Genomic DNA, 27,902 nt, shown 5'->3' with positions numbered 1-27,902 from the left:
TTTAAAAAAAATAAAATACTCAGGGGAGCAGTGGGAATAAAAGAACAAAAACTGACCCTTCTTGACCTGGTGACATTTATTTAAACTACACTCACCTTAGTTTGATTGACAGCTCAGTGTCCCTCCTGCTGCTGAGATCTCACACTGTCAGTACAAGCTGCAGCTGTCTTATCAGGCTGTGGCAGGGAGTGGCTCTATAACTCTTTAGATGCACTTATAAAATGTACATATTAATATCAGGATTGTACAGCCATTATGAAATGGATTTTTAAAGTGAGCATGCCAGCTTCATCAGGTCTAACTTCATTAGGTCTATTTATTATGTCCTAATTAAAATTAAGATGAATGTAATTGGAAACAATCAACAAGCACTGAGATACTGAATCTGCATGCTGTGAGATTTTAGCTTTAAAGCAGGCCTGGACTAAGTTACAGACTGATTTGTATAGGTCCTTATCCACGGGCAGATAAATAGTCGGATCTATGATATAACATATTAAATGGTGGTCATTTATTAATATTTACAGCTTGCAAATGTAGAGAGTGCTTTTTCGCAAATGATTGTTCATGTTAAATCTGATTAGTATGGGTGGATGTACTGTTAATAAGTGGAATTTGCATGAAAAAGTGGCGTAAATAATGAACATAATGCAGCGCAATGTAAAAACAGCATTGCTCTTTACATACTTTGTTTTATGTCACTTCATTTAATCACTTAAGGGTTCAGAAATCTTGTTAAAATAAATCACATGTTCATTCTTTGGGTGGTTGGTCTGTTCTGTTACTCTGTATACTTGAAATATACTTTAAAGCCCAAAAACAACTGCAAAAAAAAAGAGAAATTGACTGTTGGCATTTACTTAAAGAATTTTCACCTTGGAAAATTTGCCAGTTTCACCGGCATCTTACAGATGAATTGTGCCCATACCCGAAATTGAACCAGTGTGCCCGTTTCTTAATTCTCAGGATTAATAAGGTTCCCAGAGCTTGAATCCCCACTGCTCATAAAGTGATGGAGTATCATAACAATATTTAGTTTTATTAATTGAAACACCATCTATTACCACCGGAGAGACACTGCAGCACTAAAGCCTGTCACCTGGTTGTTATAGATGGCTGTATATGCTATTTTTTAATATTGTACTATTTTACATGTCCATAATAGATGTCACAGGAGACACACGAAAATACATTTTTTTCCCAGTTACTCTATATTGAAAAGATTCCCATAGAAGAATTCTTTTATTCCTGTGTGACGCCATTATACTGCCTTTAGTTTCTTTCTTTGTAGAGTTGGAAGTGGCGCTATGTAAAATACCGTGGATCTATGAAAACTAAGGTGAATAGCGTTGCCCCTATCATCCAGGTAGCTGTCCAGCACAATAAAAAAGGAGACAAGTAATCGATATGCACCGCTGATTATATTTCTACGGTTTTATAAATACTAAAATGCTTTTACTCTAGTGAGAATCAGGATACAGAACTGTCCTCTTGTTTTCGCTTTGTCCCTCTTTGATGAATGGATCATTATATAATGAAAGTTATTGACTTCCTTCCTTCAAAAAGTGCTTGCATCTAGAGCTTAGTGTTCTTGTTATATGAGAGTTAGTGAGGTGCATTAGTGACCATATAAAATATGAATATCCACAGCGTGACGAGTCAGTAATACGGTAAATCACAATACAGCTCAGCAGGACAAAGGGACATCACATTTCACATCAAAAAGCAGAACCTGACACTTTGTATGGAGACAGCAAGTCAAGTTGTGTTCATACTTACACTACACATTTTTTTATCAAGATTTGCTCAAACAGCAGTTACACTGTCCTCATTGACAAAGGCTGCTTGTGCCACATACAGTTAGGTCCATATATATTTGGACAGAGACATTTTTCTAATTTTGGTTCTAGACATTACCACAATGAATTTTAAACAAATCAATTCAGATGCAGTTGAAGTTCAGACTTTCAGCTTTCATTTGAGGGTATCCACATTAAAATTGGATGAAGGGTTTAGGAGTTTCAGCTCCTTAACATGTGCCACCCTGTTTTTAAAGGGACCAAAAGTAATTGGACAATTGACTCCAAGGCTATTTCATGGACAGGTGTAGGCAATCCCTTCATTATGTCATTCTCAATTAAGCAGATAAAAGGCCTGGAGTTGATTTGAGGTGTGGTGCTTGCATTTGGAAGGTTTTGCTGTGAAGGAAACATGCTGTCAAAGGAGCTCTCCATGCAGGTGAAACAAGCCATCCTTAAGCTGCAAAAACAGAAAAACCCATCCGAGAAATTGCTACAACATTAGGAGTGGCAAAATCTACAGTTTGGTACATCCTGAGAAAGAAAGAAAGCACTGGTGAACTCATCAATGCAAAAAGACCTGGGCGCCCACGGAAGACAACAGTGGTGGATGATGGCAGAATATTCTCCATGGTGAAGAGAAACCCCTTCACAACAGCCAACCAAGTGAACAACACTTTCCAGGAGGTAGGCATATCAATATCCAAATCTACCATAAACAGAAGACTGCATGAAAGTAAATACAGAGGGTTCACTGTACGGTGCAAGCCACTCATAGGCATCAAGAATCAAAAGGCTAGACTGGACTTTGCTAAAAAAAATCTAAAAAAGCCAGCACAGTTCTGGAAGAACATTCTTTGGACAGATGAAACCAAGATCAACCTCTACCAGAATGATGGAAAGAGAAAAGTATGGCGAAGGCGTGGTACAGCTCATGATCCAAAGCATACCACATCATCTGTAAAACACGGCGGAGGCAGTGTGATGACTTGGGCATGCATGGCTGCCAGTGGCACTGGGTCACTAGTGTTTATTGATGATGTGACACAGGACAGAAGCAGCCGAATGAATTCTGAAGTATTCAGAGCCATACTGTGTGCTCAGATCCAGTCAAATGCAGCCAAACTGATTGGTCGTCGTTTCCTACTACAGATGGACAATGACCCAAAACATAAAGCCAAAGCAGCCCAGGAGTTTATTAAAGCAAAGAAGTGGAATATTCTTGAATGGCCAAGTTAGTCACCTGATTTCAACCCAATTGAGCATGCATTTCACTCGTTAAAGACTAAACTTCAGACAGAAAGGCCCACAAACAAACAGCAACTGAAAACCACCGCGGTGAAGGCCTGGCAGAGCATCAAAAAGGAGGAAACACAGCGTCTGGTGATGTCCATGAGTTCAAGACTTCAGGCAGTCATTGCCAACAAAGGGTTTTCAACCAAGTACTAGAAATGAACATTTTATTTACAATTATTTAATCTGTCCAATTACTTTTGGTCCCTTTAAAAACAGGGTGGCACATGTTAAGGAGCTGAAACTCCTAAACCCTTCATCCAATTTTAATGTGGATACCCTCAAATTAAAGCTGAAAGTCTGAACTTCAACTGCATCTGAATTGTTTTGTTTAAAATTCATTGTGGTAATGTCTAGAACCAAAATTAGAAAAATGTTGTCTCTGTCCAAATATATATGGACCTAACTGTACTAACTGTATACAGTTAGGTCCAAAAATATTCCATGAAGGAATCTTTGTGAATTGGGCTCTGCATACCTCTACTTTAGATTTAAAGTCAAACTGAAATGCAATTGTGGTGTAGAATTTCTGGTTTAATTCAAGGAGTTGAACAAAAAAATCCTGTGAAACATATATGAATTACAATCACTTTTCTACAAAGTCTCCTCATTTCAGGGGCTCAAAATTAATTGTACAAATTAACTTTACCATAAATAAAATTTAAAGATTTTTAATACTTTCTACAGAATCCTTTGTAGGCAATGACTGCCTGAAGTCTAGAAGCCATAAACGTCATGAACGTTTCCTCCTTTGTGATGCTTTGCCAGGCATTTACTGTGGCTGACTGACTTCAGTTGTTGCTTGTTTTGGGGTCTTTCTGACTTGTCTTAAAGGGAACCTGTCAGGTTATGCTGTCACGACCCTGTTGTCGGGTGTCCCGGCACCAGTGACTCCTTCCCTGTCCCTAGCGCTAGGGGCACCCTAGCTCGCTCTGTTCCCTGGATTACTTCTAATGAAGATGCCGGGGTCACGAACCCTGCCTTAGCTCCTGAACCCGCCCTCAGTATGTAACCTTCCCCCACCCAGGGAAGAGGAGAGTAGTAGTGTACCGTAATACACTAACCAGACTAACAAGGTAATACGAACAAGGGTAACGAAAAATACCAAACATACAAATATACACACATGTAACAGAAGAATACACCAGGGAATAGAGGATCTGGTTAAATCAAAGTAGGAGAATAAAGGGAATTATCACACACTCAAAATCTAGCAACAGTCACAGATAAATCCACCAACCGCCTACTCTAATAACCACCAGCAACTACCTCCAGCCATGCACCATCAGCCTGCTCTAACAATGAGTGCTAGCAAGGACCCAGATTATATAGGAGATAGGAGTGGTTAGGATAACATTGCACAGCTGAGGGCCTAAACACTCCAGGCGTTCTCAGCTGAGCAGATTAACGTCTGCACTGCCCAAATAAATTTACACCGTTTAATACGAAGGTGAAGTGCTTCTAACCAGTGCGGGAGTAGGCGAAATCAGACGCTGTGGTCTTCTGGCTCCTCTCTGTCTCAGTAAACCCGTGACACTGCCCTCCAATCCAGCAGTATTGAGCTATGTGTGATTAAACTTCCTCCCTAACCAGCCCTGTATAACTTAATTCAGTTAAATAAATGCTTTAAAAAAGCATTTATAACCTTCACTTTTCCTGTTAATCAGGGCTTTGACTAGTTGATGGGGTATTAGTTGCCTGAGACTAGTCAGCTTTCTTTCCATGTTTTCACGCCACTCTGGGTGCCGCAGTAATCTTCTGAACTTCCGGACATGCGCAGTGTGCATCTCTAAAGTCGGGAAGCATACACCCGGCTTCAGAGACGCAGTGACATTGCTGGAATTAGCGGCACGCATGTTCAGATTTGCATGAGCTGGTGATGTCGCTGGCTCGTGCAAATTATGTTATCATGGTCACTGGGTCGTGATAACCTGGAAAGAGGGTTGACTAGTCTGGGGAAACTAACACCCCATCAACTAAGTCCTCATTAGCGTAGGAAAAGCAGAGGTTATAAACGCTTTTTTAAAGCATTTAACTGAATTATGTTATGCAAGGCAGGTTAGGGAGGTAGTTTAATCACACATAGCTCAATGCTGCTGGATTGGAGGGCATGGAGGACTTCACAGGTTCCCTTTAAGCATGTGAAATGCTGCTCAATCGAGTTGAGATCTGGTGATTAACTCGGCTATTAAGGAATATTTCACTCCTTTACCTTAATCTTCTGGGTTATTTTTGCAGTATGTTTTGGGTCATTGTCCGTCTGTACTGTGACACACCATCTATCAATCTTGCTGCATTTTATTGAATCTGAGCAGAAAGTATCTCCATGTACACTTCAGAATTCATCCAATTTCTTCTGTCTTTAGTCACGTCATCAATAAACACAAGTGATCCAGTGTCATTGGAAGCCATACATTCCCATGCCATTACCCTGCCTCCACCATGTGGTGGGCTTTGAGTCATTTGCTGCATACTTTCTTTTTCCCATCATTTTTATACAGGTTGATCTTAGTTTCTTCTGAACAAAGAATGCTTTCCCAGAACTGGGCTGGCTTCTTGAGATTTTTTTTGGCAAAGGATAATTTGTCCTTTCTATTTTTAAGACTGAGTAATGGTTTGCACCTTGCTGTGAACCCTCTGTATTTGCTCTCATAAAGTCTTCTCTTTATGGTAGATTTAGATACTGAAACACCTACCTGGAGAGTGTTCTTCAGTTGGGTGGATGTTGCTAAGTGGTTTTACTTCATCATGGAAAAGATTCTGCTATTATTCCCCGCTGTTGTCTTCTTTTTTTGCAGAATGTACCAAACTGTCGATTTGTCTGTTCCTAACATTTCTTTTATCTCTCTAACTGGATTTCTTCTTTCTCTTTTTTTTTTGCCTAATTATGGTCTGTTTCTCTTGAGAGCACCTTGACTGAATGTTGAAGGTTCAGAGTAACAGCTTCCAAATGCAAATGCCACAACTGGAATAATCTCTAGACCTTTTACTTGCTAAATTGATGATGGATTAATAAGGAAATAGCCCATGCAACCCATTAAAGATCTTTTAAGATAATTGTCCAATTACTTTTGATCCCTTTAAAAAGAGGCAGATATATTTTAAAGAGCAGTAATTCCTATGCCCTTACTCCAATTAGGATGTTAATACCCTCAAATTAAATTTGAGAGTCTGCACTTTAAGCCCATATTGATTATATAACTATGTCTTGAATATGTTTTGGAAAACAGCTAAAATGCCAAAACTTGTGTCACTGTCCAAATATTTCTGGACAGAAAAATGGCGCTCACCAACAACAATAAATGTGGCACATTTTTACATTTTCTAAACCCAAAGCACCTTTCCTAGATGCAAAAGTGTATTAAAAGTAGGAAATGTAGATGAAGAACTTACACTTCTTTCTGGTTCCATTTCTGACTTTGTCTGAAAAAAAATAAAACGACCAAAAAAAAGCAAAGAAATGCTGGGTGTGAAGTCAGTATTACGCTATGTTCACACGTTGCGTTTTGGCAGAGGTTTTTTGCAAATTTTCAGCTGTGTTTCACAGTACCAGCAAAGTCTATGAGATTTCCAAAATCTCTTGCACCCAAACTTGGATTTTCTTTACAGACTATTTGGTCAAAAAGCTGTTTTTTTGCAAAATGCAGCATGTCACTTCTTTTAGGCTATGTGCACACACTGCAGTTTTTGCTGCGGATCCGCTGCGATTTTGGCCACTGCGGATCTGCAGCAGTTCTGCAGTGTACAGTAGCATGTAAATCTATGTGACTTACAATCCGCTGTGCACATGCTGCGGATTTTTAACTGCGGAAAAGCTGCGGTTTTGAATCCGCAGAAATAAATGACGTCACTTATTTTCTGCGGATTCTGCTGCGGTTTACCATCTCCTCCATTGTAGAGGTGATAAACTGCAGGCCACTCCGCAGGTAAAACCGCAGGTCATTTTACATGCGGTTTTACCTGCGGTTCCGCAGATGCAAATCCGCAGACCAATCTGCAGCGTGTGCACATAGTCTTAGCATTTTTGCAGTTTTTTTCACCTATTAAAAGCAATGGGTAGTGCTAAAAACACTGCAAAAAAACAACAGGTCTCAGCTTGATGAAGTTGAATCAGATTTTTTATGCACTAAACTTTATCCTCATGCACAAGAGACAAATGTACTTTGACATAAAAAAAAACGCAAAAATGTGGCACACACTCAGCAAAATCTGCTTTTTTTGATGTTGCTTCTTTACTGTCAAGTGAGCCGATTTTGCCTGCCAAAAAAAAAAACGCTGAAAAAACGCAATGTGTGAAAATAGCCTTATAATGTCAGTAGAAGTACAGTATATGTGCATATATAACTGTCAACTGCAGTGCCGCATAATACATTAGATAAATACAACCTCAGCTGAACACAACATGACAGTTTACGCCGTGTCATTATTTTGTTTACAAAAACGAGGCCAAAATGCAGAAGCATTGTGTGAAAAATTAAGGACACCCTTACTTCCTTCCTTTATATGAATTAAGAGAGAAAATAGCAGCCAGGTGCTTCTAATCAAATGCCCTTGATTAATTATTCACCAACAAATGTGACCAAGTAGAAATTTTGTCAGTTTGCTAGTCTGGACACAGTGGCAAGGAGGATAGACATCGGCAAGGATCTTAGAAAAGGAATTGTTGCAGACGCTCAATCTTTGAAGAGTTATAGGGCCATTTACAAAATATTTGGACTCCATCATTCTAGAATGAGAAAGATTATTCAAAAGCGAGAAAAGAGCTAAAAGAAGGTGTTCTTCCCAGAAATGGATGGCTCAGTAAATTCACACCAATATCACATTGTGCAATGTGATAGAAATTGAAAAAAAAAAAAAACTCAAGAGCTAAAGCTCATACTCTAAAGGACTCAAAATTTTAAATGTTCACGTTCATGAAAGTACAATTAGAAAACAATTGAGCGAGTATTGCTTGTCTGGAAGGATTGCCAGGAGAAAACCTTTTGTTTCTAAAAAGAGCGTAATAGCACAGCTAAGGTTTACTGTACATCTTAACAAACAACTAGACTTCTGTAACAATGCCTTTTGAACAGACAAAAGCAAAGGGGAAATGTTTGGCCGTAATTCCCTGCACCATTTTTGTTGAAAAACTAATACAGCATATCAGCACAAACACCTCTGGATGGGTGGATGGGGGACGATTTGGGTTTGTTTTGCAGCCAGAGGATATGGACGCTTTGCAGTCATTGTGTTGATCATGAATTCCTCTGTACTCTATATACCCAAATATTTTAAAGTCAATGTAATTCCCTTTTTCCAAAATTGAAAGCTTACCTGAAACGGGGTCACGCACCAGGACAATGACCACAAGCACAGCCACAGACCTATTCATAATCGCTCAAAAAGAAAAGAATCAATGTGGTGCAATGTCAAAGTCTAGACCTCAACAAAATTGAAATGCTGTCTCAACCTGTCACAGTGATTCTGAGATTGTTTTTTTTTCTTATTGCACACTGTACTTTATGTTAGTTGTAAGTTTAGATTGATATTTTTGTATTTTCAATATATCTGAAATTTGTTGATTTTTTTATACATTTTCATCAATGTTGTTCAAACTTATAATATTTATACCCCTAAACCAGAAAGTCACTTCACGTAAATAGGATATTAAATACATCAGCATCACTTTTCAAACATCCATTTATTTTTGAATAAATAATGTTTTTGCTAAAAATCCCTTCCAATATGGTAAATTTTAAAAATGATGCACTTAAATAAGCTCAATGATAGTAGATATTGAGAAGCACTGATATCATAAAAGGGGATAATCTCTACAACTAAGCCAGGATAGCATAGATTAATAAAATGTATCCTACAATGAAATGTGTCGCTTGTCAAATGCAGGAATACAAAATCGGTAATAAGTCCACAGGAAACCTAATCAACGCTTGGCGGGAGTTGGTTATCTCTCGCCCACTTGATACAGGCTTTGTGAGACTGTTCCGTATTTGATGTGGGAACTCCAATAAATATTCGGCCTAATTCTAGACTGGCGGCAACTATGGCAATGAGAATCTTCAGGAGCGCTATCCCGGCCGGTGACATGCCCTCCCCAAACCTCTTCTTCAGCAGTGTGAGAGCGTGGTTACCGCACGGTGAAGACCTGCAGCATAGCAGAAAGCCGACAGTATCTGTGTGACGTTTGTGGTCACGTGACCGGCTGAAGTACGAGGCACAGCGGGGACCAATTCCTGGGCCGCGTACTCCTGCCGGTCAATTATTTAAGTGCATCATTTTTAAAATTTACCATTTAAGAAGGGATTTTTAGCGCAAACATTTATTTATTCATGTATGTTTTTTATTGACAACTGTGTGGTGTTGTCCTGTTTGCTGCTGCTACCCTCCACACTAGTGCCTTACAATACTTATTACTTATCCATTTATTTTTGTAAGATTTTTAAAGGCTCAAATTTTGTCAGTACCTTTTACATTTTGTCAACGTAATTTACAAAACCTGTTTTTTTTGGGACCTATTCACTTATTAGATGACTTAGAGGGTGCTATATACTGGGAAAACCCCCAAAACTAAAAGTAATACCATTGTAAATAGTACATCCATCAAAGATCAGGGGAGAATGACAGCCGGCTTCAGCACCAGCCGCCGGGGGACAGCGGCTTTCAGTAGCGTTTCTTCCCCGGCGACTGTCCGTTTGGTCCTGATGCGGCACACGGGTGCATTAGGACTTGTAAAACCAGCCTAATGCAATCTTTTGCTCCTTGATTGACAAAAAAACACGCTGTTTTACTTCATATGCAAATAAGGCTTAAAGGGAATCTGTCACCTACCCTTTGGTGGGAGATGAAAACGAGGTCGGTCCGGTCCGATGGGCGGTGTTCCCGATGTGTGTCGCCTCCCCATCCTTGCCCGCCATCCGCAGGTTAGTGCTGAATTGGAGTAGGTGTACGTCATTTTTTGCGCGTGCGCTAAGCATTCATAGCTAGCGCACGCGCAGTATGCTTTGCCCAACTGGGGGCGAAGCTGAAAAGCCGGACTGCACATGCGCCGGTTAACTAAGCCCCGGAAGTATTTTGCTGTGTTCTGGGGATTAGTTAACCGGCGCATGCGCAGTCCGGCTTTTTGGCTTCGCCCGCAATTGGACAAAGCATACTGCGCGTACGCTAGCTATGAATGCTTAGCGCACGCGCAGAAAATGGCGTACACCTACTCCAATTCAGCAATAACCTGCGGACGGCGGGCAAGGATGGGGGAGGCGGCACACATCGGGAACACCGCCCATCGGAACGGACCGACCTCGTTTTCATCGCCCGCCAAAGGGTAGGTGACAGATTCCCTTTAAGTGCTCTGGGAGTGTCAAAGCACTTTGCAAGCCTCTGCCTTCCCGACTCTAACACTCCATTTATCCCCACCCTCCTCTGATGGCAGTCAGGCACTGTCAATCAAGCAGAGGAAGGTATGGCTGGGAGGGGACTAGAGGCTTGGGAAGTGCTTCGATGCACCCAGAGCACTTAAGTATAATGTACATATAAATTAAACTTACATTTTTACAATCAGGGAGAAACAGATTTCATAAGTAGAGATGCGGATGGCATTATTTTTCAGAGAGCAACATAACCATATAAACAGTTTGGGGGACAGATTCGCTTTAAGCACCGTACTGTATATAATTTTTCTAGGGGCGCGTACAACGTTTGTGATTGCTGTGTTTTCTACCTATAAAAGTCTGTTTTTTCAATTTAATATATGCGCTTGACAACGACTTTGACGGTCCAGACGTTGGTGTCTTTTCCACATGTATGGAGGTGTAAAAGTATTTATTACTTTTGCAACCTCTGAACGCTATCTTCGCTCCCTGCTGGCTAACTTCTTATTTTTCCAGTCTGATCCTTCTCTGGTTTTGTGTTTTGCTGGTGCCCCTGTTACTACTGGTAGCATAACGCAGTACCGGCAGCCTATTTGGGTTGTACGAATACTCCGGCTCTTCCAAAATGGCACATCCATTAACCATAGTCAATAATCCTGTGGGCAAATGAAATCCTTAGAGCCGTTGTCAGATCTTACGCGGGTGCAGTGTGCCGCGGGTCCACCTTGTGCAGGACAGTAGCCAGTCTTATGGCCAGAGTGTGTAGGTAGATCCAGAATGTGGAAACCATTGATGCCACTGACTGATTATCCTTGGCACTCTCTGGCATGTTATGTATTAGTGCCTCTAACACTGAGGCTGTCCAGGAACTCATTGATGTGCAGATCTAGGTATGGGAGGAGATCCAATTGGACACCATTTGTTGTTTCATCAGGGGCATGTCCAGTTGGTACTGTGACTGTGGAATGCTGTGACTGTAAAACGCTGGCACTGTGACTGTGGTACACTGGAACTGTGACTGTGGCAGGCTGGCACTGCGACTGTGGTACGCTGGCACTGCAATTGTGGTACGCTGGCACTGTGGGTGTGGAACGCTGGTACTATGACTGTGGTACGCTGGTACTGTGACTGGCAGGCTGGCACTGTGACTGTAGAATGCTGGCACTGAGACTGTGGTACGCTGGCACTGTGGGTGTGGAACGCTGGCACTATGACTGTGGTACGCTGGCACTGTGGGTGTGGAACTCTGGCACTGTGGGTGTGGAACGCTGGCACTATGACTGTGGTACGCTGGCACTGTGGGTGTGGAACGCTGGCACTATGACTGTGGTACGCTGGAACTGTGACTGGCAGGCTGGCACTGAGACTGTGGTACGCTGGCACTGAGACTGTGGTACGCTGGCACTGTGGGTGTGGAACTCTGGCACTGTGGGTGTGGAACGCTGGCACTATGACTGTGGTACACTGGCACTGTGGGTGTGGAACTCTGGCACTGTGGGTGTGGAACGCTGGCACTATGACTGTGGTACGCTGGAACTGTGACTGGCAGGCTGGCACTGAGACTGTGGTACGCTGGCACTGTGGGTGTGGAACTCTGGCACTGTGGGTGTGGAACGCTGGCACTATGACTGTGGTACACTGGCACTGTGGGTGTGGAACTCTGGCACTGTGGGTGTGGAACGCTAGCACTATGACTGTGGTACACTGGCACTGTGGGTGTGGAACTCTGGCACTGTGGGTGTGGAACGCTGGCACTATGACTGTGGTACGCTGGAACTGTGACTGGCAGGCTGGCACTGTGACTGTAGAATGCTGGCACTGTGACTGTGGTACGCTGGTGCTGTAACTCTGTGACTGTGGTACGCTGGTGCTGTAACTCTGTGACTGTGGTACGCTGGTGCTGTGACTCTGTGACTGTGGTACGCTGGCACTGTGGCTATGGAGTGCTGGTACTATGTCTGAATCTGGTACTTTGGAGATCTATTAGAGGCCCAGCTGAAAAATATGCCGCACACCCTCCACATTTTGGAGGAGTCACCAGGTCTGGGCGAATAATGAGTAGAGCCTTTCTGCCATCATTAGAGTGAAGACATCTTCTGTGAGACAAGTACTAGAATGTGGCCTCCAGAATTTAGATAGTGGCACATACACCACAATGGGAGATGACAGTGATGAAGGGGCATTGTTATGGGCGCTTCCACGTCTCATCCAATGGAGGACATGTATGAGGACACATATTACATGTATGAGGACACGTATTACATGTATGAGGACACGTATTACATGTATGAGGACACGTGTTACATGTATGAGGACACGTGTTACATGTATGAGGACACGTGTTACATGTATGAGGACACGTGTTACATGTATGAGGACACGTATTACATGTATGAGGACACGTGTTACATGTATGAGGACACGTATTACATGTATGAGGACACGTATTACATGTATGAGGACACGTATTACATGTATGAGGACACGTATTACATGTATGAGGACACGTGTTACATGTATGAGGACACGTATTACATGTATGAGGACACGTGTTACATGTATGAGGACACGTGTTACATGTATGAGGACACGTATTACATGTATGAGGACACGTATTACATGTATGAGGACACGTATTACATGTATGAGGACACGTGTTACATGTATGAGGACACGTATTACATGTATGAGGACACGTGTTACATGTATGAGGACACGTATTACATGTATGAGGACACGTATTACATGTATGAGGACACGTGTTACATGTATGAGGACACATATTACATGTATGAGGACACGTATTACATGTATGAGGACACGTATTACATGTATGAGGACACGTATTACATGTATGAGGACACATGTTGCATGTATGAGGACACATATTACATGTATGAGGACACGTATTACATGTATGAGGACACGTATTACATGTATGAGGACACGTATTACATGTATGAGGACACGTGTTACATGTATGAGGACACGTGTTACATGTATGAGGACACGTGTTACATGTATGAGGACACGTATTACATGTATGAGGACACGTGTTACATGTATGAGGACACGTATTACATGTATGAGGACACGTATTACATGTATGAGGACACGTATTACATGTATGAGGACACATATTACATGTATGAGGACACATGTTGCATGTATGAGGACACATATTACATGTATGAGGACACGTATTACATGTATGAGGACACGTATTACATGTATGAGGACACGTGTTACATGTATGAGGACACGTGTTACATGTATGAGGACACGTATTACATGTATGAGGACACGTATTACATGTATGAGGACACATGTTACATGTATGAGGACACGTATTACATGTATGAGGACACATGTTGCATGTATGAGGACACATATTACATGTATGAGGACACATGTTACATGTATGAGGACACGTATTACATGTATGAGGACACGTATTACATGTATGAGGACACGTATTACATGTATGAGGACACATGTTGCATGTATGAGGACACATGTTACATGTATGAGGACATGTATTACATGTATGAGGACACGTATTACATGTATGAGGACACGTATTACATGTATGAGGACACGTATTACATGTATGAGGACACATGTTACATGTATGAGGACACGTGTTACATGTATGAGGACACGTATTACATGTATGAGGACACGTATTACATGTATGAGGACACATATTACATGTATGAGGACACGTGTTACATGTATGAGGACACGTATTACATGTATGAGGACACGTATTACATGTATGAGGACACGTATTACATGTATGAGGACACATGTTACATGTATGAGGACACATATTACATGTATGAGGACACATGTTACATGTATGAGGACACATATTACATGTATGAGGACATGTATTACGCGTATGAGGACACGTATGAGAACTGTTGCTGAAAAATCGCTTTCTTGCCCAGTGCACAATGTTTTTTAAGAAGGTGTTACGTTCACTCAGTCTAGCAGGAAGCTCATGCTCTATGGAAGAGGTTCTGCAGCAGCTTGGCAGGTAATAACGTGAGCTGATGCAGTAGAGCCGGAGCAGTCCGTGTGGTGGTGGTGGAGGTCCCCTCTCAGGGCACTCTATCAGTCCGGAATCACGAGTGGAGCACTCCCCAGCTCTGGCTGTGCTGGCCCCCTTCCCTCCATCAGTATACACAGTACACCACATCTATTGCCGTTCTTGGCTTCCTGTCCCCTGACAATCTGCACATCCATTTGGCCTCGCCCCGACCTCCGCCCCTCAGGCCAGCAGTGCATATTGCCCCCACACATCGGTAATCCCTGACCTCCCCTCCGAGGAAACCGGACACCAGGAGTGGGACCACGGGAAGACGATGGCGGGGGATGCTGCACCTGGCAGGAGCGGGCGGAGCCGCGTGCCGTGATTGGTCGGCTCCCCGGGCCGTGACGTCACCGTGCGAGTGACAGCGGCGGTGCGGCCAGTGTGTGAGCGGCATCCTCGGCGGCAGCACATGGAGAGGATCGCTGCTGGGTCTGACTGACCGCACAGCCTGTGCCTAGTAAGTGAGGGGCTGAGGGAGGAGGGCGGCGCACAGCAGGGGTCCAGAAGGACGTGTGATGGCTCAGTGCCATCCTCCGCAGATGCCATCTATGTGAGGTGGTGGCTCTCCGGCTGCCGCACCCTGCTCGCCTGCAGGTCCCAGCCACCTGCTGCAGGAGGAGAGTGCCTGTGATCTGCACGTGTCACCTGTGTGATGTCAGGGCCGGGATTCATAGGGTCACTCTCATCACTGACTTTTCAGAGCCATGAGCAATGTGGGAGACATCTCTGTGCGCCACACACTGAGCACCAGCATCTGTGACTGGGATGGGTCAGTCCAGGGCTGCAGTGGGCACGGCTCACCTGGGCTGCCAGCTGCTATAATATACTGTGCCATAATGCCACAGGGGAGTCTTAGATCTGCAGCAGCTGAGGCTGTATCGTGGGGTGAGACTGATGTTTTATCAAATACCGGTCACATATTAATGGAAACGGAGAGCACAGCAATGTTCTGGAAGTTCTTCATTCTTGGGAGTGGCTGTTGTGATGTCTGTGGAGCACAGCGGTGCTGTACAATTATTCATCATAGATGGAATTAGTATTTAATTTTAGATGCACTGTAAGATAAAATACAGGTAACATCAGATATGTTTTGCTACTTTTGAGAGGTTCTTGTTTTTGTTCATTTAGCTTCCTTTTCTGCACAGGCACGAACCATTACTAAGACACCAGATAAAATCCATCTCTTTACTTAGAGAGGTATAATATATATAAAAAATATCATAAAAGTTAAAATCTTAAAAATTAAAGTGAGTGCCCACCTTTAAACATCATGTAATGTGGAGTCACAGTTTTTCTTCATACATAATATAGCTGTATAATACCATCCTAGCTGCCTGCAGCTACCACTAGGGGGAGCCCTCTGCTTCCTGCTTTATAAACAGTATGCAGTGAGCCCCAGAGCTCCCCCTAGGGGAGAATAAATATTAAATGGCATGTCCACTTCTGCAAAAACACCTTTGTAATATAAATATATTGAACTTTTTTTCTGTCTGAAAAGTCCCATAATCTTCAGCTCCCTGATCGTGGCAGCTCAGTTGAAGAGCTTATGTGTCAGCGCATAAACAGTACTATGTGTGAAGAGGGCTTACTTACTGGGTCTTATCAGTAACTAAGCCGGGCTCCTGTGTCATAACTAACCCATAGACAGAGAAGGGTCAGGTTGACTTCTCACACAGCACTGATGATGCACCCGCACCGCACCGGATACTCCCCACTGTACCAAGCACAATGCTAGAAGTGCAGCAGCAAGGACCTGAGGTCATGCTGGAGCATTATTAGTGACTACCAGCAGCCATGCACCTTGTATGTGAAGTTTTATCCTCTTGCAGATTATTCCCATCCTGCATCTGCAAGTGTCCCGTTGAACAATGGCTGTGTGTGGCCTAAGGCTGGTGGTACTTATTGCATTGTCGTGGTGGCAGCGTTCACGCCCTACTTCTCTATAAGCATGCTTATTAGAATAAGCCGCTGCAAGATACTTTTGGATTGGACATGTGACTATCCCCTTTGATGCACAGCAGATGATTGCCGGGCTGCCCCTCGTCACATTAGAGGAATCCCATTAAAATCAAGGATTGGGTGACTTTAATGTACATATGTCGCAATGTTGTTCCTACACCCACCCTTACCTATCGCTTTGGACCATTAGATTGGACACTTCTCATTTCTGTATGATCATTTCCCTTAATCTGTTGACTATAAAGTTTCCTCCTGCAATGAACGATTATTAGCTCTTGATGGCCCCAGGGACTTCTATTTGTATAAGCAGCATCACAGGGAAGCATGCAGAGGGGAGTGCGGGATTACTGATTAGCTGGCAGCAATCTGCTTATCCTACTGGGCTGTGGGTAATAAAGCTGCTTGGTCGGGCTGTTCAACTTTGTTTTTTTGCATTAATACAGCATCTTCACAGTGTAAAAATCACTGTTACGTAGTGTAGTGCCCCACTCTGGTCTTATTGATTTATCATATGTGTGATTTCACTTACCATACAGAATTCCTAAACTAAAGGGCTTGTCCGGTGTTAAACTCTGTGTGACTGCAGACTAGCAGGTAACTGGGAGCGGCGGTCATGTGACGGCATGTTTGGGTATGCATGTTCCTTGTCACATTCCAACTAGACTGTTTCCGGCCTCTTTCAATACGTTTGCATCGAGCTAGGCCCCACCTCACTAGTTGGAATGTGGCCGGGAGTATGCATATCGCATACATGCTGTCACATGTGCCGGAGAATATTCACAGTGCGCACAGTGTGAAGATTCACAAGTCTGCAGTCACACAGAGTGACTGCAGACTTGCAGTTTGAGACCAGACAACCCCTTTAATTTGTCTGCTGAATTAAAACTTCAGTCATAGGGAAAGGAACTAAGGGATCTCCACGTAGATCCTCAGGAGCACACTGCTCCCCTGCTTTCTGGGGGGCACTCTGCTTCTAATGAATGATGGCTGACAAACTGTGTGCCTGCCCTCCCCTTCCGCAAACAGGCACAGGGGCGCAGAAGCTGCTCGGGTCCAGCGATCTGGTAAAGCAGCACTTGTAAGCTCTTCAGCAAAGAGCTGAAAAAAGACGGTACTTTTAACCAGCATGTCAATTTCTACATTCAGGCGCAAAAAGACATCTGAAATCAGGTCCGGATGTACTGGACTTTTCTGCAGATCACCTGCTGATGTTGGTCCCCCCCAGTGATGCTAACCACTGCAAGATCAGCATAAAAACGGACGGTTCAGTGTGGGTTTGTCATTGGGAATTCTCTACATTTGTCTCAATTTGCAAAACCCTTAGATCAGTTATGACCAAGAATGTCCTAAGTCACTGACAATAATCTTCAAACTTGCTAGGAATTGAAATAAGATCTGTATATGAAAGTTGTAGAACTTGTCCAGCAATTCAGTTTTATTTCTATAAGACCGGAAACCTCCCTGGAAGATATTGGGACCTATTCTTTATATGTGTTAATCCGTTTACTGGAAACCGACTTAGATGGAGTCCCATTCTCTTACAAGTCATAAATAAAGCATAAGATATATAATAATGTGTCGGGCAGGCGCTCTTCGGGGTTATTCTTCCAGCTGGGCATATGGCCCATCCACAGCAATGTCTGAGGAGGCCACACTTACTACAGATGGAGTCATCTAATGGCCAGATGCTACTGCTGATCAGATCTGGGAGGCGGGGGGAGAAAAGAAAGCATATTTAGGATTGTATGTGGGTATCGCACAGAGTGGCCTGTTTATGGAAGGCTTAGAGGCACAGCATGCTGTCTCTGAGAAAATAACATTTCCTGGTATTCTTCAGCATTCCTTCAATACTGGAAAGTGCAAGTTCAGCATCTGGTTTTCCATTATAACCAGGAATCAAGAAATAACGATCCGACTTCCATTTTTTCGCATGAATATTGACAAGTGGTACTTACTGTGCTTTCAGGATTTTTAGCTTGTTAGTTTTGGTCTTACTGGGATTATGGTACATTATTTAGCCGAGAAATTGTTGCAAGCCACATCCAGCCGCGGACCCCCATAGACAAAGTAGTAAGACTCTGAGCCCCTCATTACCAGTGAAATGACCACCCAAGCTTCCCACACAGCACTCTGAGGGTGCCCCCTAGGCATTATACTTACATCCAGAGGCTCCCACCTCACATCAGGCACTCCGACCACACTACTGCACCCAGCATCTCACTGGAACCTATAGAAAATCATTCTGAGTTTCATCCAGAAAAGTGGAATCATTTTTTTCTAACTTGTCATCCGTGTGCAATCTGTTTTTTACAAGAGCACCAATGTATCGAATGTCTTACTGTAGCTACGAATGGCATATGATTTTTTTTCTCGCATCCATAGACTTGAGTGGGTGAGTGTCATCCAATTTACGGAGGAGAATTGTGCATGCTGCAATTTTTTTTTGCACGCCAATTCGGTTAGTGAAAAAATCATTCATCTGCACTGCTTCGTTGAATAATATTTTTTTAACGGATAGCACTCAGACCAAAAATATGGTCATGTGCACAAGTCCTACCTGGCAGCCTACCATATTTTTTGCCCCTTTCACCTCCCCAGGTCTTTTCTTGTGTGGGGGGCTGATCACAAGAGTCACCATCTGGACACCTGCTTTTCATAGCTGTTTGTTAGGGCTGGTGCTACTGCACCAAGTTAGGCCGGGGTCACACTTGCAAGAAACTCGCACGAGTCTCATGTCTTAATACCCGGCACTGCCGCCGGCACTCGGACCAGAGTGTGCGGCTCCATGTATTTCTATGCAGCTCAGCGCTCCGGTCCGAGTGCCAGCGGCAGTGCAGGGTATTGTGCGGTTTCTCAATTGTGTGATCCCTGCCCTTAGAAGACAATCACGAGCCACCCATCACGTTCCTGCAAGACACAGATCGGGGGACCTCTGATTTAGTACATAAATGAGTCTTGTGTGTCAATATATATTGCACGATTAAGAACGCTCTATCCTGACGCTGTTATCTGTAGTCCCCATAAAATAACAAATCTGAAGACTTTGGTCATAAATCTCTGTTTTGCTCTAACACCGGTGTCCCCCTGGACAGTTAAGAATGAATTGACAACTGGGTGAGACCATTTTCTTTTCCTTTGGACACAGTCCATTCAAGGCTGCCAGTGTCAGTGCATGGATATGTCCCATTAGAAAGGAGACACCGAATTGTAAATTTTTTAATAGTTGCAAGTGGAATAACAGAGAAGCGACACAATAGATATCTGAGAAAAGATTGAGTTTTATTAGACCTCTTCCTGACATTGGCAGATAATTCCCGCAATCCGCCATAATTTTATGGCAGAATGATGGTTTGGGCTCAGGAGGTGAGCCTGCAATATCGGCAGGTATATTGCAGCTAATACACTGCTGTAATATATGCTTGATAACTCCCAATTCCTTCTGTTCAGCCTATTAGATGCCAAATTTAAACGACATGAGGACACACTACCCATACACCCCCCTGAGGAAGCCGACGCGAAACACACGTTGGGGTGCAGGCGATCCTCATCTCTACACATGTACTATGGATAACAGCTCTTTATTTTTTTTTAATCGTCACTGTCCTTTTGACCCTTCAGGAATATTGATCGTGTTGTGTTACATTATAGGTAAACAATCCTTTTTACGATTGCTGCAGGTCTTATATTTCAGGTCTTCATTGGTAGTATATACTACTTGCTTTGTGTTATTTTGGGTAAATCTATCTGTTATGTCTGCATATTTACCATGCATGTATCCTTTTGATACTTGTTATTATACCATCTTCTTGTTGAATTGTTATATACACTGTTGTGCATATCCTGGTGTCTTTTTGTCCTTCCTCCTTATTGTCTTTTTGGGATCTTCACTGTACATTTGTTACTATTTCTATATTGTATCATAATCCGTCTTATCTACTTACCACTCCATATTAGGGTTTGTGTTTTAATTTTCGTAGGAAGAAAATTTGTAAAACGTTATAAAGCTTTGTAGATTAATTACGGTACTCCCTTTCTATGTAGGAAATATTACTATTTGTAGTCTTCTCCGTATTTAATCTTCTTGATGATGTCCATGATTATTTTTGCAGGAGCAACAAATAACTTTTTATTTTGGGATTGATTTTATCAGAATATGGCAAAAGATAAGCATTTTTTTTAATGTATTTAAATATTCTGTGTTTTTTTTTTTTTTTTTTCCTTTTATTTCTCCATATAGTTCCAGGGATATGGGCCTTTATATTCAGTGCTATGTTTTCTTTTTTTTTTTTTTTACCAAAAGGGTGTGGCTCACAGATTTTTCTGGGTTTGAACTGTATAGCGGATTTAAAAAAATAGAATAAAAAAACCCTAATTAATCAAAAGGGCAGTGGGAATAAAACTAGAACAAAATCTGTTGACCTGGTGGCGGGTCCTCTTTAACGGATAAGTGACAGCAGATCACTACTAGCAGCAGAAAGTACATTTTTCATTTGTATAGGAAATAATATACCATCCCCAGGAAATAACCATATTAGTGACTCACCAAGTACTTAGTGTGATCTCCATTAGTGGATTAAGTTACATATTAAATTACAAACTCTTCTCTCCATGTTAAACTGTGTTAGTGGTATTCTCCAGGAATTGTCCAGGGACCATCTTGTTTAGCTGAGATGTTCGCTGATTCTGGGACGCTCTGATTGTGTCTGGGAACATTGCAATTTATAGTAACCCCTGTGTATAGTGCTGACAAATATGAGCGTCTGCAATGGTCATAAATCCATTATAGTAAATGGATCACATCTGGGTGGTGTCTGCGCTGCAAGTACCCAGCAATGAGTAGCATGCGAATAAAGAGATATCCGCAATCCAGTTTGGATTTTCATCTACTTTCACTATTCACATTGATGCCAGATGGTTCCAGAAAGCATCTGAATTTCAGGAAGATGTCCGAAAAAGAATTGAAAGTCCTCAGTGGTTGATACCTTTTTTTTGGCTAACTGAAAAGATGGTAACACATTGCAAGCTTTCGAGACTACTCGGGTCTCTTCATCAGGCATTGCCTAATACAAAATCTGAAGAGTCACATATTTATGCACAACACAGCACAGAAAAAATGCAATAGATAAGACAAGTGACGTGAAGCAGAACTATCAATATGGGAGAGGGAGAAACATAAATATTGGACCAGTTCATAGATAAGGAGTCTGGCTGTTTTATTGTCCTCTGATTGGGGTCTCCTAATGTGTTGTGATGCTCCCACAAGGTCTTAGGAGCAAATTCCTTAATTGATGTAAAAAGACATAAATCCATGAGACACATTCATTCCAGCATTGAGAGTGTCAAAGGTCATCATGAGCTTGTACTCAGACTCTTCTCTCTCTCTCTGAGATGTGAAGTTACTTTTCAATACCAGTAACTTCATATCCATGGTGTTATGATCAGGCATACAAAAATGTTTTGCCACAGGTAGATCCATTCTTTTTTCTCTTATTGTGTGACGATGAGAATTCATCCTTGTTCTAAGCTTTTGCCCTGTCTCCCCCACACCCCAGTTGGACATTTAGTACAAATAATTAAGTACACCACATTAGATGTGATGCAGCTGAAAGTATTAGGGATCTTGTAGTCTTGATGTGAGTTGGGTATCTTTATCTTGTCCGTGGTCATTATAAATGGACAGGTTTTACATTTTTTCTGGTTGCAAGGAAACGTTCCTGCAGCTGTTGGAGAGGACAGGGAGCTTCTGACAATGATGCTTCTTAGATTTGGGGGCTGCCTAAAGCATAGTAGTGGGGGGTTTGGAAAAAGGAAGATGTCCGCACAGTTGTTTACAGTTGTCACTTAATTTGATTTGTCATATGTGATATTCCTAATATAGCTGATATTCTCATCAATACTGAAAACTTATGTGTATTTGGTGTTTAAAGACTAAAATCTGCTTTTTATTGTCCAAAGACAGAATTAAATTGAACACATGAAATAAACATGTATTACTATATAAAGAGCTTTATAGAGAACCTGTCAGCAGATTCATGCTGCCCAAACTACATGAATCATCAATCAATCAATGCCGTCTCCATCTTTACAGGCAGGCAGATTTCACTCTGAAACGTTGCGACGTAAAACATACATTTAGAATCTGACCAGGGACCATTCTGCTCAGCTAACTAGTAGAAGAGACTGGTCCCTGGTGGCCTCTCTCTGCTCCACATCGATTGGGTTGAGATCTTTGTACTGTAAGGTCGAAACCAGCAACTTTACTTTATTGTCATTGAACCATTTCTTCGCCAATCTCAATGCATGCTTTGGGTTCTTGTCCTGCTGGAACACTATGACGTCCTTTTCATACCTATAATACTCAAGTGTATGAAGTAACAACCCCATATCATCAGGCTTCCTCCACTGAGCTTCACAGTTCCTTTGATTTCTCAATCCGTTAGCCCCTTTTTCCCTTGTTTCTTCAAGATCCATTTGCACCCATCAGAGCCTAGTCTATTGACTTTCGTCTCATCGCTCCAATTCACTCGTTTCCAATCTTCTACAATCCACTTCTCCTACTTTTTTGCAAACTGTTTTTGACAATATTGAAGTCGAGGCTTCTTCAACTTTTTTCAGGCCACAAATCCAGTCTTGTGTAACATGCGTCGCACGGTGATTACATGGATGTCTGATCTCGCTATTACGAAACACACAAGTCACCTCCACTTTGTATCTCCAGAACTGATAGACCTTAGGATGAGCCTACTTCTTGACTCCGATATTTTGCTTGGATGTCCACCTCGGCTTTTGAATGGTTAGACCGACTTCATTTTGTATTCTTCCAATTGTCATGGCGCTCACATGCTGCAGTTTTCCAATCTTCTTGTCCAAGAGACCGCTATCAATGAGTTGGATGATGGTGTTTCTCTTTTCTTATGAAATCTTCATGGCTGCTCCTCGATTCAAACCAGTGACCTTTTGTTAGCGTGAGTGGCAGGAGCCGGAATCTCCAGGAGTGGATCCTCTGGACCGTGGCACCGAGGGGCCCCGGGCGAGCTGCCAGGTGGAACTGACCCCTATACAGGGACCGTTAGGAGCAGGCCCAGGGGTTCGAGTACCACGGTAGCCAGTACCGAGAGGGGCTGCTCAGGATGGACTGGAGTAGGACAGTGGGACTGAAGTGTAGATGACAGAACAGGGCTGGAACACAGGAGACAGGAATGGAGTAAGACTATAGACTGGAACGTGGAGGAACTGAAGTGTAGATGACAGGACAGAGTTGGAACACAGGAGACAGGAATAAAGGAGGACGGAAGGACTGGAGCAGGATGGAACTGGAACACCGGAGGCAGGACTGGAGTAGGACGGCAGGACTGGAACAGGATGGAACAGGAACACCGGAGGCAGGACTGGAGTAGGACGGCAGGACTGGAGCAGGATGGAACAGGAACACCGGAGGTAGGAGACGGAGGAAACAGGAACACTGGAGCAGGACTGAGAATAACTGTTAGCGAACACGGAAGACAGGCTGCGAGGCTGCTGCAGGAAACACTGAGGACGGCACCGAGAGACTGCAGAGAGCACAGGAGGAAGCAGGGCCCAGTGTGCAAGGTAACACAACGATCAGGCACCTCCCTCAGGGGGAAGCGGCCTGATATGGCCCCGTCTGGTCTGCCATTGGTCCGAAGGGGCTTCCGGGTCAGGGCACAGCCGGAGCACAAAAAGCAGAAGGGAGGCACGGCCGCGGCCTATGGCGCATGCGCATTCCATGCAGAGATGGCGTCGTCCGCGAGCCTGTCAGAGGTGACCGCCGTGGCCGTCGGGTGGCGAGAGGCTGCGGCGTGGGAGCGGAGGCCGGGTGAGTATGTCGGAGCGGTGTAACGCCTTTCACTTGAAAATCAACCTAATAACTCACTGAGCTAATAGGGAATGTGAGAACAGGTTGTAATTTGTAGTATACAGAAAGAAAAAGATTTTTCCACCACCAGGAGCAAAACAGTAACAACGCAGTGACATGACAAGAATCTACAGTACATAACTAATCATATGCTAAAAATTGCAAGACAACATTCAAAACAGCAGTGGATGGTGAGATATGGGACCTGAAGGTAAAAAGTTCAAAACATTGTTACTCTTTTGCTCGTCAGTGTGTAACCCACTGGCCTGTATCTTCTGGACGCACAGTCCTTATTGCATAGTAGTCCCCAGGAAAGTCGTATTGTGGGCCTACACAGTGATATTCATTGGGAATCTACTGTAGGGGATATATTTAGTCCTCCCAACGTATACCTCCGATCTAGAAAATAAGGTGATGTGAACAAGCCATAAAACAAATATTTTGGGATAAATCATGCACTATAATTTTGTGATGCATTTTACAGTAGACTTCTGGCATAGTTAAATATTCTTTTCCTTTGTGCTTTGAGCAAGAAGATCTCAGTGGCTAAAGCATGTGAATGTCTTTGATGAGACAACCCCTTTAAAACCTTGACAATTTTATGAAATCTCTATTAGTATGTCCACCAACAAAAGGTTGTTTACTTTGGACAATTTTATTTTATTAGAAAGGTCTCTAATGGCTTGTGACCAGATGTCCGGCTGCTGGGAACCCTGTTCCATTCCCCGGCAGTGCCATAATAGGGAAAATAAAGCATCACACGATTGTCATTGAGATCAATAGAATGTCACTGTAATGCACTTTCCGGCTTCTCATTCCAGCTCCAATTCTCTCAGAAGTCAGAATTTCTTAATTGGGTTATTTGATTTATTTTAAAAAGGCACATCTATTTTTTAGCCTATCTATTGACAGGTCCTACTTAAATAGCTAAGTGTACATTTACACTATGCTTTTTATGTCACTTGTCTTGCCTTCATCCTGAGATACAGCCTATATTTGGTTAAGACCACGCTTTGTTTCTCGCCTTGCAAGGATTGATCTTTGTCCGCGTGGCCAGCCACACTTGTGTGGCCTCACAGTCTAGAGCTGTATTCAGTTTTAAAATTTGCCCAACCTGTGGTCAGAATAGCTACATGAAAAAAAATCCTAAACACATTCCAGTTCAGAGTAACATGGATATTTTTGCAATGCATTATGGAACCTGTCATGAGGATTTGGGCTCCATGATTGCCACTAACCTGTTATCTAGTGTAACGCCGGCGTCCTTGCGTAGTCCCTCTCCTTCCTCCCAAGAGGGACGGCGACATACTGCCCCGGCATCCCCATTCCTTGCTTGCTGTTCTCTTCCTGTTCTGCGCACTCTGCGCAAGTATCCCACGAACACACCTAGTGTGTGCACACGCTCCCCGATTCTTAAAACACATAAGGCACGCACCCCAGTAGGGAAGCACCTGGGCAACGGTTTCCTTTAGTTAGTCAGTGTTGTGACAGGTCCCCTGTGTTGACTGTCCCAGAACCTGTTTCTGAAACCCGTGTTGTCTGAACCAATTCCTGTCCCTGAAACCTGTGTTGTCTAATGCAGAGCCTCCTCCCTTTACCCTTGTTGTCAAACCAGATTCTGTTCCTAAGACCCGTGTTGTCTGAATCTGAAACCGCTCCAGTGGTACCTGAGCTTGAAGCTGTTCCGGCTGTATCTGAACCTGGAGCTGCTCCAGCGATATCTGAACCTTGAAGCCGCTCCAGCAGTACCTGAACCTGAAGCCGCTCTGGTGGTACCTAATTCAAGAAAGCAGACTGAGGGCACCACTCAAGAAATGTCTAGATGGGATCACTAGCCATACACTTGAAAATTACCTGAACCCTCCCCTTCCATACCTGAACCTGAGGCCTCCTCTGCGGTACCTGAATCAGTACCAGTGTTTGTCCTGTCTTGTGTTCCAAAATCCGTACTGTCTTAATCAGAACAAGTATCCGAAACCTGTTCTGCCAGTGACTCAGAGTTCGTGTCCGTGATTGCTGTTCTGACTCTTGGGGTCAGCTGCTGCACTATCGGGGACTGCCCAGGAGTGGTATAATGCCGCTACCTGCAGCGCAAGTGTAACTCCACCATCAGGATCTAGTGAAACATCAGGTAGCTGCTTAGCCACGCCCCTTCTGGGTAAGCCTGGATCGTGGTACCTTGGGTCCGTGATCCACGTGTGACATCCAGGATGGTAACTGCTTGATGATTAGGGGATTCTATTTTGTGGCTGATTTTGCAACAGAGGACCAAGCCAGAAGGGGGACTGGCTATTGTACTTGTTGAGGGACCTGACTCTCCTCTTGACGTCAGACATGGCATTTGAATGACTCAAAGTTTATTTTCTGTGTTATGCAGAATTGTCCAGAATATATATGCTGCTAATATCCTGGATAACAAATCGGGGGAATTTGAGATCCTCATGACAGGTACCCTTTAAGCATTTTATGGGGTATTCTTAAACTTCTGTTGGTGACTTGACGGCTCAGTTGCATAGATTAAATAATTTAATTGTGCAAATACAAAAACAAATTCAGTGTTTTTAATATGTTCTTAAACCACCGCTGTCCCTTGAAAATAGCCCCAGCAATTGATTGTTGATCCATTGTTCCCACTGGACACTTCAACCTGTAGTATTGTCAGCAGGTGAGTGTGAGCAATGTGGTTGCCCTTGTCATCTATGGCAAGCCCTATTCTCCCTGTGGAGGGAATCCACACCAGTGAAAAAAATTACCATTAATTAGGGGTACTATTTTATTGAAACTATGAAGAAAAGCCTATAATGCATGCAGCACATAAGGTAGGGAGATGCTGGGAAGACACAGGCCCCCACACACATTAGACCAATGGCGGCCAAAGCCACCAAATATTAAATAAATGAATCCAATCAGTAAACGGCATAGCGAGAAAAAAATTCAAAGCGCTAGAATTATGTTTTTCTGGCCTTGGCAACATTGCAATAAAATGCAATAAGAGGCGAACAAAACATCTTATCTACCCCAAAAAGGTATCAATAAAAACTCCAGCTCAAAAAATAAGCCCTCAGTCAAGCCCTAAGTCACAAAAAATGAAATTGTTACAGGTCTCGGAAAATGGTGACCGAAGCAGAAAAAAAATATTTTCTTACAAATTTCAGATTTTTTTTTTTCACCACTTAAATAAAAAAAAAAACTATACAAGTTTGGTATCTGCATACTCGTAATGACCCGTGAATCATGAAACATAATGTCAAGTTAGTTTTATAGTATAGTGCCCTCACCACAGTCTTCATCCCAACCCTAACCCATCTCTTCAACCTATCACTAACAACTGGTGTTTTCCCCTCAAGCTTTAAACATGCCTCCATCACACCTATCCTCAAAAAGCCCTCTCTTGACCCATCCTCTGTATCTAGCTATCGCCCTATATCACTTCTCCCATACGCCTCCAAGCTACTGGAACAACACGTCTACCTTGAACTGTCCTCCCATCTCTCTTCTTGCTCCCTCTTCGACCG

General features: G+C 43.1%; 1 protein-coding gene across 2 annotated transcripts in view; it reads left to right on the top strand.

Moving 5' to 3' along the window:
* Positions 1-27,902, top strand: part of ANK2 (ankyrin 2) — a 772,868-nt gene that overhangs the window by 83,815 nt on the left and 661,151 nt on the right. Inside the window, exon 1 of one of the 2 annotated variants that reach the window (XM_073571913.1) lies at positions 14,901-15,009. The exons of the other annotated variant lie outside the window; for it this stretch is intronic. The gene's annotated coding sequence lies outside the window, so the exon portion shown is untranslated. Of the gene's footprint in view, positions 1-14,900; positions 15,010-27,902 lie in introns of those variants that run through there. 2 annotated transcript variants of the gene reach the window in all.

This window comes from Dendrobates tinctorius, unplaced genomic scaffold (assembly GCF_039654945.1).
Source record: "Dendrobates tinctorius isolate UK_male_01 unplaced genomic scaffold, ASM3965494v1 ptg000030l, whole genome shotgun sequence".
Lineage (NCBI taxonomy): Eukaryota > Metazoa > Chordata > Amphibia > Anura > Dendrobatidae > Dendrobates > Dendrobates tinctorius.
This window is presented reverse-complemented; position numbering and strand designations above follow the sequence as displayed.